Consider the following 16356-nt stretch of genomic DNA (forward strand, 5'->3'; position numbering starts at 1 on the left):
GCGATTGAGAAAGAGCTGGTAAGAGCCAAGAAGATGTGTATCGTGGAAGCCAAGGGAGTAGCCAAATAGATGAGGACTGAGAAATGATTATTTGACTTGCCAATTTCAAAGTAATAGATGACTGTTGAAAGAATATTTCAGAGGAGTGCCACACAGCAGGAACCAACGTACAGTGGGTCAAGAAAGCAATGGAGGTTAACAAAGTGGTGACAGGTGGGGACTACAGGCGAGCACCACCATGCCCAGGTTTTTGATTTTTAGCAGTTAGGAGGTCTCACTGTGTTGCCCAAGCTGGTCATAAACTCCTGTGTCCAAACAATCCTCCCTCCTCAGCCTCTCAAAGTGCTGGGAGAGCTACTCAGGAGGCTGATGCAGGAGGATTGCTTGAGCCCAGGAGTTTACGGTTGTAATGAGCTATGATCATGCCACTGCACTCCAGCCTGGGCATCAAGCAAGACACTCGTCTGAAGAAAAAAAAAAAAGGTGGTGACAATGAGTTTAAACTCCTCTTTCAGTGAGCCTGGCTCTGAAAGGAATGGTGTTATTTAGAGAACATGGGGGCAATGGTTTTTGGTGGTTGTTTTTAATGGGAGAGAGTTGGGCAGTTTATATGCTGAGGGAAACGAGCATATGATATTGAAAACAGGAGGCAGGTGGAATAACCAATAGGAGCCAGGTCACTGAAAAGAGGCTGGGTTTTAGAGCACCTGCAGAGCATGGGCTTTCAGCAGGAAGAGGGACAGTTTTTCCTCGGAAAAAGAAGATAGGGAGAGAAAAGGAGAGAAGCACTCGTGGATATAGAGAAGTTATGGAGCTAGGAAACTGAGATGATTCCTTCTGCAGAACGCATACTATCTCTGTGAAGGAGGAGGCACAGTCACACGATGAGTGTGTGCTGGACGGGTGTGAGCTGAGGGATGAGGGTTTGGAATCACTGATACACTGGGAAGGAAGCGGACCAGGCTTCGGATTGCCAGTCATCACGGAGGACCCCACTAAAACTGGAGACCATAAATTTGGGTGGACCAGTAAGTGCAGCTTGCACTTACTGTTACCATTCCTGAGACATGTGCTTTACACACTTTCCTTTGTCTTTGTTCCTCTACTAAACTATGCTGTGTCCAGGTATAAATTTCTTTTCATTGTTGCTGCTTGATAATTGTCTTATTTCCCAGATATGAGGATTCCTGGCTTTGTATAATTATAGAAAGTTCACAGCTGAATTGATTTGCATATTGTTTTCTCATATTCTTTTCTTCTGGAACTCCTTTTCATATACATTTGACTTCATGCCTCTTAACTTCTCCATCACATTTTCCATCATGTTTTTCCTTAGACCTATCTTCCAGTTACTAACTCCTTCATTACCTGTATCTATTCTGTTTTTTAAACCATCAGTTGAATTTTAATTTCTATTCACAGATTTTTTTTCAACTTCCAGAAGTTCTAGTTAATTATAAAAATTTTTGCTATGGTCTGAATGTTTGTGCCCCTGTTCCCAATTCAGGTATTGAAACCTAATCCTCAAAGTGATAGTATTAAGGGGTGGAGCTTTTAGGTGATTAGGTCATGAGAGCCCAGCCCTCATGAGTGGGATGAGTGCCCTTATAAAAAAGGCCCAAGGAAGCTTGTTCACTCCTTCCACCAAGTGAGGACACAGCTAGCAGGTGCTGTGTATGGAGCCGAAAGCTAGCCCTTACCAGACACCAAATCTACTGGTACTTTTTTTTCAAGAGAAGTCTCGCTTTTGTCCCCCAGGCTTGAGTGCAATGGCTGGATCTCGGCTCACTGCAACCTCCGCCTGCCAGGTTCAAACGATTCTCCTGCCTCTGCCTCCCAAGTAGCTGGGATTAAGACACCTGCCACCATGCCCAGCTAATTTTTGTATTTTTTAGTAGAGACAGGGTTTCATCATGTTGGCCAGGCTGGTCTCAAACTCCTGACCTCAGGTGATCCACCCGTCTCGGCCTCCCAAAGTGCTGGGATTACAGGCGTGAGCTACCGCACCCAACCTCTACTAGCACCTTGATCTTGGACTTCCTAGCCTCTAGAACTAGAAGAAGTGTATTTCTGACATTTTTGTTAACTCGTCTAAGGTACTGTGTTAGAGTAGCCCAAACAGGCTAAGAGAATCTTCCTGCTCTTTACTGAGGGACTATATTTTTCTTATGTTTGGATTCCTCAATTTAATTAAATTAAATAATTTTAAATATACAATATTATAGTCTTTCTAAGATAATTATATTATCTGAAATTCTTTATGGTCTAATCAGCATTTGTTCTATTTGCAATCTCTCATAGTGGTGTCTGTTTTTAAATGTTCAATTGTAAGTTCATCTTCACCAGTGCTTTAGTGAAAAAATCCAACATTTATCCCTCCAGAGTGTCTTATATTTACTTTTAAAAATCCCAGGAGTATTACCACCCCTTCTTGTTAATTTTAGTGTTAATTTCTCAACACAGATGTTTCCAGCCCATACGAGTATTGTAATTCAAGCTCCAAACACAAGTGAAGTCAAATCTCTGGTTATAAATGTCTTAGGGGGAATTTTTCTTCCAGAGATTGGGCTAAAACATACCAGCCACATTACTGGTCTTTTTTTTCGAGACTACACTTGCTCTTCGAGGGTTCCAGCTAGCAAGAATGGAGGGGACCCAAGGAAGAAGACCCTGCTAGATATTTAGGAGGTACACAGAAGAGGAAGGAAATGAAGAAAAAGCAATTTTCAACCCTCCAAAACAAAAGGAGCCCACAAACTAAAATTCTTAACACCTGAATAAATCTAATGGTAAGACAGATGGCATAAAATTAATAAAAGAAAAAAATTGGACCATGAACTAACTCCAGAGGAAATTATTTTTTAAGGAGGATTTTGATAAGTCTCCTAAAGTAAGTATGCCCAAAAAGATAAACTAAAGCAAAGCATTTAAATTTTTTAATTATGAGAAATCATTATGCATTAATGAAACAAGACTATATAAATATAAGAAAAAATAATTATCTTGGGCATGAAATGTATAATCATTTAAATTAAAAACTCAATAGATGGTACCCAGAATAGGCTTAGAAAACAGTATTCAAGGATTCATCCACGCCTGTAATCCCAGTACTTTGGGAGGCTGAGGCAGGTGGATCGCCTGAGGTCAGGAGTTCGAGACCAGCCTGGTCAACACGGTGAAACCCCGTCTCTGCTAAAAATACAAAAATTAGCTGGTTGTGGTGGCACATGCCTGTAATCCCAGTTACTCGGGAGGCTGAGGCAGGAGAATCACTTGAACCCAGGAGACAGAGGTTGCAGTGAGCCAAGATCACACCACTGCACAGCAGCCTGGGTGACAAGAGCAAAACTGTCTCAAAAAAAAAAATTCACCTGGAAAGGAACAAAGAAGAGAATAAAAAATATGAAAGTACAATTAGGTACTATTGGAGATAATTGAGAAGATAAAAAATACACCTAATATCTAATTGGAGGATCAAAATGGAGGCAATAAGAAAAGCAAATATTAACATTTTCCAGGACTAAAGAAAGTCATGTATTCTCAAAAGAAAGTGAAGCAAACAGGATAAAAGACATTTTTAGACCTAGACACACCATAGTGAAACATAAGAATGTAAGGAATTAAAAAAAATTATAAAAGTATCAGGGAGAAAGTTAGCATCCCTATAAAGGAAAAACAATGAGATGATAATTGATTTGTCATCAACAATAATAGAAGCCAGGAGAAAAAACAGTTGTCAACCTAAAATTATATGCCCAGCAAAATTACTGCTAAAGACTGAAGGCAAAACAAAAACAATCTTTGATAGGAAAATAAGAAAGTTTACTACTCACTGACATATCATAAATAATTATAGAGAATATACATCAACAAGAAAAAAACTGAAATCAGAGGGAAAGCATGGGATAGAAAAAAAATGGCAAGTTCAGAAAAATGATAAACTAAATTGGCAAAGTGAGTTACATTTGAGAATATGTATATATTAATGCATGTAATAATATAATATTTTTGTTTCAAAAAAGGTAAAATTGGATGAAATGATTTGATGTCTGAGACTTAAAAGTATTCCACATTTACAAAAAAAAGTGGGGGGGGGACATAAAGACAGAAAAGAAACAATGTTGATAATTGTTGAAGCTAGATGATGGGTACATGAGGGTTCATTATGCTGTTCTCTACTTGGACTATAAATATTTGAAATTTTTAATAATAAAAAAGCTTTTTAAGTAAAATTATATATAAAAAATATCAGAATAAAAGGGTTTTGTGGTTATTTAAATTGTGCTTTTCATATTTGGGAGGAAGGAAGGAATACTGAGCAACTTTTGAATTTGTTAGATCAATTTGTAGGTAGTGTATAAAAGCTAACCATTAAAAGATTAGAAATATAATCTGTATCTTCAAAATTATTATAGAGGGGAAAAAGTAATATAGAAAAGTTTGTCAACCAACAAAAGGCTAGGAAAGAACGGTAAAAAAGAAATGAGAAAAGATAAGGAATAGAAAACCAAAATGGTATGGTAGAGTGAAATCCAAATTTGTCAACAATTATAATAAATTTTACTAAATTAACATTAAAAGACATTTTCACATGGCAAGGAGCACATAAACCGACTACATGCACTTTATAAGAAATACAGCATAACAAAATCCACAAAGAAATGATGAAAATAAAAGAATAGTAAAATACATATTATAAAAGTACTTAAAAAAATAAGGAAGTTGGAATAATAATATCTGTATCAGGCCAAATAGAATTTAATGCAAATAGCATTAATAGGAACAAAAAGTGACAATGTAGAAAAGGGACACTTTACCAAATTGATATAACAATCATAAATTAGAACACAGCTTCTACATATTTAAAGTATAATGAAAAGGAGACCAAATGATGAGAAATCACCAAAACCACAAACACAGTTGAAGATTTCAATGTATCTCTATTAGGAGGTGATGTTTTGTTTTAAAAAGGCTACAGAACATGTTAACAAAAAATGTTTAAGTTTGATATAATAATTACATATAACATATATACTCCCCAAATAGTAAGAATATGCATTTGTAACAGGCATAAAATTGACCCTGTGCTCAATAGTAAAAGAAGTACAATAAACCTTTAAAATCACTAAAATTCAGATGATAGTCCCTGTCCGAAGTACAAATACATTAGAAATCCAGATTTTTTTTAAAAAGTGATTAAGGCCGGGTGCAGTGGCTCATGCCAATAATCCCAGCACTTTGGGAGGCTGAGGTGGGTGAATCACAAGGTCAGGAGTTCAAGCCCAGCCTGGCCAAGATAGTGAAACCCCGTCTCTACTAAAAATACAAAAAGTAGTCCGGTATGGTGGCAGGTGCCTGTAATCCCAGCTACTCGGGAGGCCGAGGCAGAGAATCGGCTTGAACCCCGGAGGCAGCGGTAGCAGTGAGCCAAGATCACACTGCTGCACTCCAGCCTGGGTGACAGAGCAAGATTCCATCTCAAAAAAAAAAGAAAGAGCCGGGCGCGGTGGCTCACGCCTGTAATCCCAGCACTTTGGGAGGCCGGGGCGGGCGGATCACAAGGTCAGGAGATCGAGACCACGGTGAAACCCCGTCTCTACTAAAAATACAAACAAAAAATTAGCCGGGCGCGGTTGTGGGCGCCTGTAGTCCCAGCTACTCGGGAGGCTGAGGCAGGAGAATGGCGTGAACCCGGGAGGCGGAGCTTGCAGTGAGCCGAGATCGCGCCACTGCACTCCAGCCTGGGCGACAGAGCGAGACTCCGTCTCAAAAAAAAAAAAAAAAAAAGAAAGAAAATGAACACAAATACCCCAACGGTGAGAAAATGTTAGCAAAGCAGATATCTGACAAAGGACTAGTAGCAAAGATATATAAACAATTTTAAAATTATAAAGACACCACTTCACACGTAGTAGATGGGTTATAAATGTTAAAACTGACCATACCAAGTGTTGGTAAGGATGTTGAACAACTGGAACTCTTACACACTGTTCGCAGGAATGTGAAATAGAATAACCACTTTGGAAAACAGTTTGGTAATTTTTTAAAAAGTTAAACATTTACCAACTGTGATGGTTAATACTGAGTGTCAACTTGATTGGATTGAAGGATTCAAAGTATTGATCCTGGGTGTGTCTGTGAGGGTGTTGCCAAAGGAGATTAACATTTGAATCAGTGGGCTGGGAAAGGCAGACCCACTCTTAATCTGTGTGGGCAAAATCTATTCAGCTGCCAGCACGGCTAGAATATAAGCAGGCAGAAAAATGTGAAAAGAGAGACTGGCCTAGCTTCCCAGCCTACAGCTTTCTCCCATGCTGGATGCTTCCTGCCCTTGAACATCGGACTCCAAGTTCTTCGGTTTTGAACTCGGACTGGCTCTCCTTTCTCCTCAGCCTGCAGATGGCCTATTGTGGGACCCTGTGACTGTGTCAGTTATACTTTAATAAACTCCCCTTAATATTACATTAATTCGGCTGGGCGCGGTGGCTCACGCCTGTAATCCCAGCACTTTGGGAGGCTGAGGCGGGCGGATCACAAGGTCAGGAGATCGAGACCACGGTGAAATCCCGTCTCTACTAAAAATACAAAAAAATTAGCCAGGCGCGGTGGTGGGCGCCTGTAGTCCCAGCTACTTGGGAGGCTGAGGCAGGAGAATGGCATGATCCCAGGAGGCGGAGCTTGCAGTGAGCCAAGATTGCGCCACTGCACTCCAGCCTGGGGGACAGAGCGAGACTCCCTCTCAAAAAAAAAAAAAAAAAAAAAAAAAAAATTACATTAATTCTGTCCCTCTAGAGAAGTATATTCCATTACTTCTGTCCCTCTAGAGAACCCTAATACACCAACCATACAACTCCGCCATTCCACTCCTAGGTATTTGCTCACAAGAAATGAAAACTTATGTTCACATAAAGACATATACACAAATATTCATAGCCAAAATCTGGAAACAACATAAATGTCCACCAACAGGTGAATCTACAAACAAGTTGTGGTATATCTACACAATGGGATACTACTTAGCAATAAAAAGGAAATGAACTATCAATATATACAACAACATGAATGAGTCTCAAAATTATTCTCAAACAGTAGGGTTTCTAGGCAATTTAAGGGTATTGTTCCTCAGTAGTCTAAGTCAAAGCCCAAAAGAGAGAAGGGCCTATATCAAAGGGTCTGGCTTTTATCTAACGAAGTGACTCCCAATAAGATTTGCAGAGATCTGTAAGATTTCTGAAAGAAATATATATAGAGAAGCATAACCAGGTTGGACAGAAAGGGCCACAGACAGTATGAAATGAAAAGAGGCCTTTGGGTTCCAAAATTCTGCTAGCAAGGAGGCTAAGAAAAACTCCTTCTTTTCCTCTTTTCTTTGCTAGACAAGGTGATTCTAATGTTCATATGGAAAAATAAGCAAAACAAGCCTGAAAATTCTGAAAAAGAGTATTTAGGGGATGTAGCCCCCCAAAATAAACTATATCATAAACAATGTGTTTATAAATCAATAATTAGACTAGAAAGAATAGGAATTGAATGCAAATACATATAAAAATATACCATAACAGCAGCATTTCAAATTAGAATCAAAAATCTTTTTTTTTTTTTTGAGATGGAGTCTCTCTGTCCCCTAGGCTGGAGTGCAGTCGTGCGATCTTGGCTCACTGCAAGCTCCACCTCCCGGGTTCAGGTCATTCTCCTGCCTCAGCCTCTCGAGTAGCAGGAACTACAGGCGCCCACCACCACACCCGGCTAATGTTTTTGTATTTTTAGTAGAGATGGGGTTTCACCGTGTTAGCCAGGATGCTCTCGATCTCCTGACCTTGTGATCCACCCTCCTTGGCTTCCCAAAGTGCTGGGATTACAGGCGTGAGCCACTGCGCCCAGCCAGAATCAAAAACCTTTTTAAGCAAATGGTGCTGGAGTAAGTGAGGAGTTATTTGGGGGAAAAAAAAGTTGGGGGGTTGGGCGCGGTGGCTCACGCCTATAATCCCAGCACTTTGGGAGGCTGAGGCGGGCGGATCACGAGGTCAGGAGATCAAGACCATCCTGGCTAACACAGTGAAACCCCGTCTCTACTAAAAATACAAAAAATTATTTTTTGTATTTCCAGGCATGGTGGCAGGCGCCTGTAGTCCCAGCTACTCAGGAGGCTGAGGCAGGAGAGTGGCGTGAACCTGGGAGGCAGAGCTTGCAGTGAGCCGAGATCGTGCCACTGCACTCCAGCCTGGGCAACAGAGCAAGACTCTGTCTCAAAAAAAAAAAAAAAAAAAAAAAGTTGGGGCCTGCATGGTGGCTCAAGCCTGTAATCCCAGCACTTTGGGAGGCTGAGGCGGGTGGATCACAAGGTCAGGGGTTCGAGACCAGCCTGACCAACATGGTGCTACTCCGTCTCTACTAAAAATACAAAAATTAGCCAGCCATGGTGGCGTGCACCTGTAATCCCAGCTCTTCAGGAGGCTAAGACAGGAGAATTGCTTGAACCCAGGAGGCGGAGGTTGCAGTGAGTCAATATCATGCCACTGCGCTCCACTCTGGGCGGCAGAGCGAGACTCCATCTCAAAAAAAAAAATTGGATCCACACTTTGTAGTGTAATATGAATAAAGTTAAAGAGGAATAACATATTTTACTATCGAGAAAAGTAAATAATAAATATACTTTTAAAATCCTGGGATTGACAAGGCACAGTGGCTCATGCCTGTAATCGCAACCCCTTGGGGGGCCAAGGCATGAAAATCACTTGAGTCTAGGAGTTCAAGACCAGCCTGGGCAACACAGCAAGACCCTGTCTCTACAAAAAAAACAAAAAAATTAGCTGGGCAGGGTGGTGCATGCTTATAGTCCCAGCCACTTAGGAGGCTGAGGTAGGAGGATCACTTGAGCCCAGGAATTCAAGGTTACAGTGAGCCATAATCGGGCCACTGCATTCCAGCCTGGGGAACAAAGTAAGATCCTGTATGTTAAAAAAGAAGAAAGAAAAGAAAGAAAAGAAAAAAAATAAAGAAAGAAAGAAAGAGAAAAAGAGAGTTCAAGACCAGTCTGGGCAATATGGTGAAACATCATCTCTACAAAAAATAAAAAATAAAATAATTAGCCAGCCATAGTGAAACATGCCTGTAGTCCCAGCTACGCAGCAGGCTGAAGTGGGAAGTTAGATTGAGTCCAGGGAGTCGAGGCTGCAGTAAGGTGCGATCACGCCACTGCACTCCAACCTGGATAATAGAGGGACACCCTGTCTCACAAAACAAACAAACAAACAAAAAACCCTAGATTCTTTGTTTTATAAAATAATTGATAAATCTAACTAAATAAAAATAACATGGCACAAGTCACCATAAACAACATAAAAGGCAAAAACTAAGCAAAATATTTTTGAATCATGGTACAGATAAAAGACTAATTTCCGGGAGGTTGGCGGCGCGGGGCTGAAGGCTAGCAAACCGAGCGATCATGTCGCACAAACAGATTTACTATTCGGACAAATACGACGACGAGGAGTTTGAGTATCGACATGTCATGCTGCCCAAGGACATAGCCAAGCTGGTCCCTAAAACTCATTTGATGTCTGAATCTGAATGGAGGAATCTTGGCGTTCAGCAGAGTCAGGGATGGGTCCATTATATGATCCAGGAACCAGAACCTCACATCTTGCTCTTCCGGCGCCCACTACCCAAGAAGCCAAAGAAATGAAGCTGGCAAGCTACTTTTCAGCCTCAAGCTTTACACAGCTGTCCTTACTTCCTAACATCTTTCTGATAATATTATTATGTTGCCTTCTTGTTTCTCACTTTGATATTTAAAAGATGTTCAATACACTGTTTGAATGTGCTGGTAACTGCTTTGCTTCTTGAGTAGAGCCACCACCACCATAGCCTAGTCAGATGAGTGCTCTGTGGACCCACAGCCTCAGCTGAGTGTGACCCCAGAAGCCACGATGTGCTCTGTATCCAGAACACACTTGGCAGATGGAGAATCTGAGTTTGAGACCATGGCTGTTAACAGAGATCATGTAAACTTGCTGTTTTTGTTTTTTTCCTGCCGGGTGTTGTATGTATGGTGACTTGTGGATTTATGTTTCAGTGTACTGGAAACTTTCCATTTTATTCAAGAAATCTGTTCATGTTAAAAGCCTTGATTAAAGAGGAAGTTTTTATAATCTTAAAAAAAAAAAAAAAAAAAAAAGACTAATTTCCCTAAAGTGCTGAAAGTTCTCAAATCAATACAGTGTTAATACCCAAATTTTTAAAATGGCCCATGAACGAATTTTCCTGAAAGAAGAAATAAAGATGGCTCTTTAGCATATGGAAAGATAACCTCACTCATAAAAGAAATGCTAATTAAAACTGTCATGAACTGACTTTTTTTAACCTATCAATTATCCAATAATCCAAAAATCTAATAACACACTGAGCAAGAGAATGGGGAAATAGGCACTTCTATACACTGATGTTAATAGGTGTAAACTCTGTGAAGGACAATTTTATGATATCCAGTTTACAAGTGTACATGCTCTTTGGCCCAATACTTTTTGTTCTGGAAATTTAAACTATACATATGCTAGTTTTTGAAACAATAATATGTATTAAACATAATACTGTTAAATGGAGAAAAAAGCAAATTACAGGACAGTGCACTATGGAACCATTTATATAAAAAGATACATTTACATTTATATTTTTGCTTATATTTGTATGGAATTCCTCTGGAGAAGTATACACAAGAAGCAGATTAGATTGGTTGACTGTAGGGAAGAGGACTATGTAGCTGATATAAAGAGGTAGGTAGTAGGAAGACTGAAAAGGGTCTACTTAAAAAATTTGGGATGTATTTTAAAAGTAAATTATGGGCCAAGTGCAGTGGCTCATGATGTAATCCCAGCATTTGGCTCACAGTTTACTTCATGGGAGGCCCAAGTGGGAGGATCACTTGAGGCCAGGAGTTCAAGATGAGCCTGGGCAACATAGCAAGACCCCATCTCTACAAAAAACAAAAAAATTAGTTGGCCATGGTGGCATGCTACACCTGTAGTCCCAGCTATTCTGGAGGCTGAGGCAAGAGGATCACTTGAGCCCAGGAGTTCAAGGCTGCAGTGAATATGATCATGCTGCCACACTCCAGCCTGGGCAACAGAGAAAGACCCTGTCTCAAAACAAATGTTAAGTAAATTATAATAAAATTTTAAAAATTCAAAGGACTCCAAAATTTAGAACTAATAAGAGAGTTTAGTGAAGTTACAGGATACATCAGTAGTGTTCTATACATTAGCAGTAGTGAATCTGAAAACACAAGAGGAAAAAAGGGAGAGATTTTTTAAAGGACAGAAAATTACAGCTAGATAAGAGGAATAAATTCTAGTGTTTTACACCACTGTAGGATGACTATAGTTAATAGTAATATGGTATATAGTTTTAAATCACTAGAAGGAGGATATTAAATGCTCCTGACACAAAGAAACAATAAATGTTTGAGATGATGGATATGCTAATTACCCTGAACTGACTACTATACTTCATATGTATTGAAACATCACTGTGTACCCTATGAATATGTAAAATCATCATTTTTCAATTAAAAAAAAAATTAGGCAGGCACAGTGGCTCACGCCTATAATCCTAGCATTCTGGGAGGCTGAGATGGGAGGATCACTGGAGCCCAGGAGTTCAAGACCAGCCAGGGCAACACTGTGAGACCCCATCTCTATAAAAAATAAATAAAATTAAAATACAAAAAAATCCCATTTAAAATACCAACAACAACAAAATTAAGTGGTACCTATGCCATAAAGAAAATTATAAAAATATTTAAAAATACAAAGAAAAGAGAGACATAAATAGAGAGCTATACTATATTTATGGATGTTAAGATTCATAATCACATCAATGCATGAATGGATAAAGAAAATGTGGTATATATACAGGATGGAATACTATTCAGCCTTTAAAAAGAAGGAAATTCTGGCATTTGTGACAACATGGATGAACCTGGAGGGCATTCTGCCAAGTGAAATAAGTCAGACACAGAAAGACAAATGCCATATGAGCTCACTAACATGTGGAATCAAAAACAATTGAACTCATAGAAGCAGAGAGTAGAATGGTGGTTTCTAGGACTGGGGGTGGGAGAAGGTGGAAGGGAAAGCCAGGAGATGTGTTGGTCAAAGAGTACGGAATTTCACTTAGACAGGTGGAATAATTTCAGAAGATCTATGGTACAGCATGGTGACCATAGTTAATAACAATTTATTGTATACTTGAAAATTGCTGAGAGTAGATTTTAAGTGCTGTCACCACAAATAAACGATAAGCATGTGAGGCAATGCATATATTTATTAGCTTGATTTAGCTATTCCACAATGTGTACATATTTCAAAACATCATGTTGTATACCATAAGTATATATTAATACAATTTTTATTTGCCAATTAAAAATAATTTTTAGGCCAAGTGCAGTGGCTCACACCTGTAATCCTAGCACTTTTGGTGGCCAAGGTGTGAGGACAACTTGAAGCTGGAGTTCGAGACCAGCCTGCACAACATAACAAGACCTCATCTCTGGCCGGGCACGGTGGCTCAAGCCTGTAATCCCAGCACTTTGGGAGGCTGAGACGGGTGGATCACGAGGTCAGGAGATCGAGACCATCCTGGCTAACACAGTGAAACCCTGTCTCTACTAAAAAAATACAAAAAAACTAGCTGGGCGAGGTGGCAGGCACCTGTAGTCCCAGCTACTCGGGAGGCTGAGGCAGGAGAATGGCGTGAACCTGAAAGGAATGAGGCACATCCTCCATATATCTCCCAACTTCCTGAGCCCAGCACAAACACATTCCTCCATATTTCTCTCAAACTTCAGAAAAACACCACCTAGGAAATCCCCGATAAGGACACAGCGGGAACCAATAAAAAATGCTAAATGTGCTGTAACTGAGAGAATTACCTTGTTCCCCTGTAACTTTACATATCCTGTTTACATCGGGCTATAAAAAGCAAGCACTCGCATTGTTCGGGGCCCTCTTGTATGCTGTGGAATGGAGGGACCAAGTTCGAACTTGCAATAAAGATCCTTGCCACTTGGCTTTGACTCTGGACTCTGGTGGTCTTCTTTGGGGAACAAACGGTCTGGGCATAACATCTGGGGGCTCGTCCGGGATTCCCCAAGCCCACCAGACCCCTGGTCAACGGATCTACCAAGATCGATCTACTGATAAGTGAGCCGGCTCGTCTCCGTTTGTCTGTCTGTGTCTGTTCTGAATCTGAATCTGTGACTGGCGAGGTCTGAAACTGGAACTGGCGCAGTCCTGGTGGACGCGCTATAGGACAGCCAGCGGAGACCGGTGGGAGACGTCCCCTGGCTCTCGTCTGATCTAGATTGTGATCCGAGCTGCCGGAGCGCAATCGCGATCCCAGCGGCTAACTCTGACCTGGGCTTCTGGTGCGCGCTTGCGATCTGAGCTGCCGGAGCGCAATCGCGATCCAGGCAGCTAACTCTGACCCAGGCTTCCGGTGCGCGCTTGCGATCTGAGCTGCCAGAGCGCAATCGCGATCCAGGCAGCTAACTCTGACCCAGGCTTCCGGTGCGCGCTTGCGATCTGAGCTGCCGGAGCGCAATCGCGATCCAGGCAGCTAACTCTGACCCGGGCTTCCGGTGCGCGCTTGCAATCTGAACTGCCCTGGTTTGGCGGGCAGCGGCTATCTCTGATCTGGGCTGCCCGGGCGGGATCGCGATCCAGGCAGCTAACTCTGACCCAGGCTTCCGGTGCGCACTTGCAATCTGAACTGCCCTGGGTTGGCGGGCAGCAGCTATCTCTGATCTGGGCTGCCCGAGCGCGATGGCGATCCAGGCAGCTAACTCTGACCCGGGCTTCCGGTGCACGCTTGCGATCTGAGCTGCCGGAGCGCGATCGCGATCCAGGCAGCTAACTCTGACCCGGGCTTCCGGTGGGCGCTTGCAATCTGAACTGCCCCGGTTTGGCAGGCAGCGGCTATCTCTGATCTGGGCTGCCCGAGCGCGATCACGATCCAGGCAGCTAACTCTGACCAGGGCTGCCAAAGTGCGCCTGCTACTAGATATCATTAATAAGTCAGATCAGATTTCCTTTACAGGGATTCTAACCCACATTCCTTTACAGGAAGAGAGTACAAATTATTACAGGATGGGTAATACCCAGAGCACTCCTCTATCTCTCCTTACAAGTAATTTCAAAGAAGTTAGAGCAAGGGGCCATGATCTTGGTATAGAAATCAGGAAAGGAAAGCTAATTACTCTGTGTCGCTCCGAATGGCCTGCCTTTGATGTGGGGTGGCCACCCGAAGGGACCTTCCGACTTGCTGTCATCACTAGGGTAAAGTCCAAGATTTTCCTACTTGGGCATGCGGGCCACTTCGATCAAATCCCATATATCCTCATATGGCAGGACCTTGTTGAGAACCCGCCTCCTTGGCTGTCCCCTTTCCAATTAGCCTCTGAACCCTGTAAGGCACTGGTTGCTCGACCACTAAAATCCAAGCAACCAACTGCCCCTCCCCATCCTGTTCTACCTGACAGCGGGGACCCACTGTTCACAGAACCCCCTCCGTACCCCTCCGGGCCCCAGGCCCCAGCCCCCCGGGCTGAGCCGGCGGAAAGAGCAGGCGGATGGGAGGCGGCCGGCACACAGGGACCTGCTGAGAGTGAAAGTAACTTTGAAGGGCCGGCGGGGCGGACGCGAGGGTGCACTTCGCAGGCTAGCCCCCCCCAGCCGCCTGACTCCACAGTGGCTCTACCCCTTCGGGAAATAGGACCCCCAGATGACACGGGAATCCCCAGGCTCCAGTACTGGCCATTCTCTACCAGTGATCTGTATAACTGGAAGACCCAGAGTGCTCGGTTTTCAGACAACCCCAAAGATTTAATGGCTTTACTGGATAGTGTCATGTTCACCCACCAGCCCATTTGGGATGATTGTTAGCAGCTCCTCCGAATCTTGTTCACAATGGAAGAGCGAGAAAGAATACAGGTAGAAGCTAGAAAGCTGGTCCTGGGGGACGACGGTCAACCGACTGCCAACCCCGACCTCATAAATGCGACTTTTCCTCTGACCAGGCTGGCATGGGACTACAACACGGCAGAAGGTAGGGGACGGCTACGCTTTTATCGCCAGACTCTAATAGCGGGTCTCTGGGCAGCTGCTCACAAGCCCACTAATTTGGCTAAAGTATACTCTGTTCTGCAGGGAAAGACAGAGAGCCCAGCTACCTACTTAGAAAGGTTAATGGAAGCTTTTAGACAGTACACCCCCATAGACCCAGAGGCTCCAGGAAGTCAGGCAGCTGTTGTAATGTCTTTCGGAAATCAGGCAGCCCCAGACATTAAAAGGAAACTCCAGAAATTAGAAGACTTAGAGGATTGTGGACATACACCCAACTGTGCCAAACCCATATACCCTCCTGAGTACCCCAAACCCTAAACATCAATGGTAACACTGTTTTAGATTTGAAAGATGCTTTCTTCAGTTTGCCTTTAGCCCCTCAGAGCCAAAAGCTCTTCGCCTTCGAGTGGAATGACCCTGGAAGGGGCATAAGTGGCCAACTGACATGGACCAGGCTGCCGCAGGGATTCAAAAACTCTCCTACCCTGATCGATGAGGCCCTCCATGAAGACCTGGGTGAGTACCGAAGCAAACACCCTGAGGTAACTTTACTACAAAATGTTGATGACCTCCTGATTGCTGCTGAGACCCAAGAAGCTTGTATTCAAGGGACCAAGAGTCTCTTACAAGCGCTGGGAAATCTAGGCTACCGAGCCTTGGCAAAGAAAGCTCAAATCTGTAAGCCAGAAGTAACATATCTGGGGTACCTGCTAAAAAGAGGGCAGCGCTGGTTAACAGACGCCCAGAAGCAGACTGTTCTGCAGATTCCCAGGCCACAATCCACCGGACAAGTGAGGAAATTCCTGGGGTCAGCGGGATTTTATAGACTATGGATACCTGGGTTCGCAGAACTGGCTAAACCCTTGTATCAGGCAACACGGGGGCAGCAGCCATTTAATTGGACAGGCGAAGCCGAGTCAGCTTTCCAACAGATCAAAACCGCTCTACTCTCTGCGCCTGCACTGAGACTACCTGATGTCACCAAGCCCTTCCACTTATACGTGGACGAGAGTAAAGGTGTCACCAAGGCGGTAATAACTCAGAATTTAGGCCCCTGGCGGAGGCCAGTTGCCTACCTGTCAAAGAAGTTAGACCCAGTGGCTGCCAGGTGGCCCCCTTGTCTCCGAATGATTACGGCCATGGCTCTGATGGTACAAGATGCTGATAAACTTGTCATGGGTCAAGAATTGCGGGTCGTTACCCCACATGCCATCGAAGGTGTACTCAAACAGCCACC

At 42.9% G+C, this 16356-nt stretch overlaps 1 protein-coding gene and 1 non-coding gene across 2 annotated transcripts in view; one reads left to right on the forward strand and one right to left on the reverse strand.

Annotated features, from left to right (window-relative positions):
- NEK5 (NIMA related kinase 5) overlaps positions 1-16356 on the reverse strand; it is a 99118-nt gene that overhangs the window by 2961 nt on the left and 79801 nt on the right. The gene's annotated exons all lie outside the window — the stretch shown is intronic.
- On the forward strand, positions 9401-9821 carry LOC102115702 (cyclin-dependent kinases regulatory subunit 1). The gene has a single exon (XR_006693617.3). It is a non-coding gene; the product is annotated as a cyclin-dependent kinases regulatory subunit 1 (transcript).

The sequence above is a fragment of the Macaca fascicularis genome, chromosome 17, assembly GCF_037993035.2.
Source record: "Macaca fascicularis isolate 582-1 chromosome 17, T2T-MFA8v1.1".
NCBI lineage: Eukaryota > Metazoa > Chordata > Mammalia > Primates > Cercopithecidae > Macaca > Macaca fascicularis.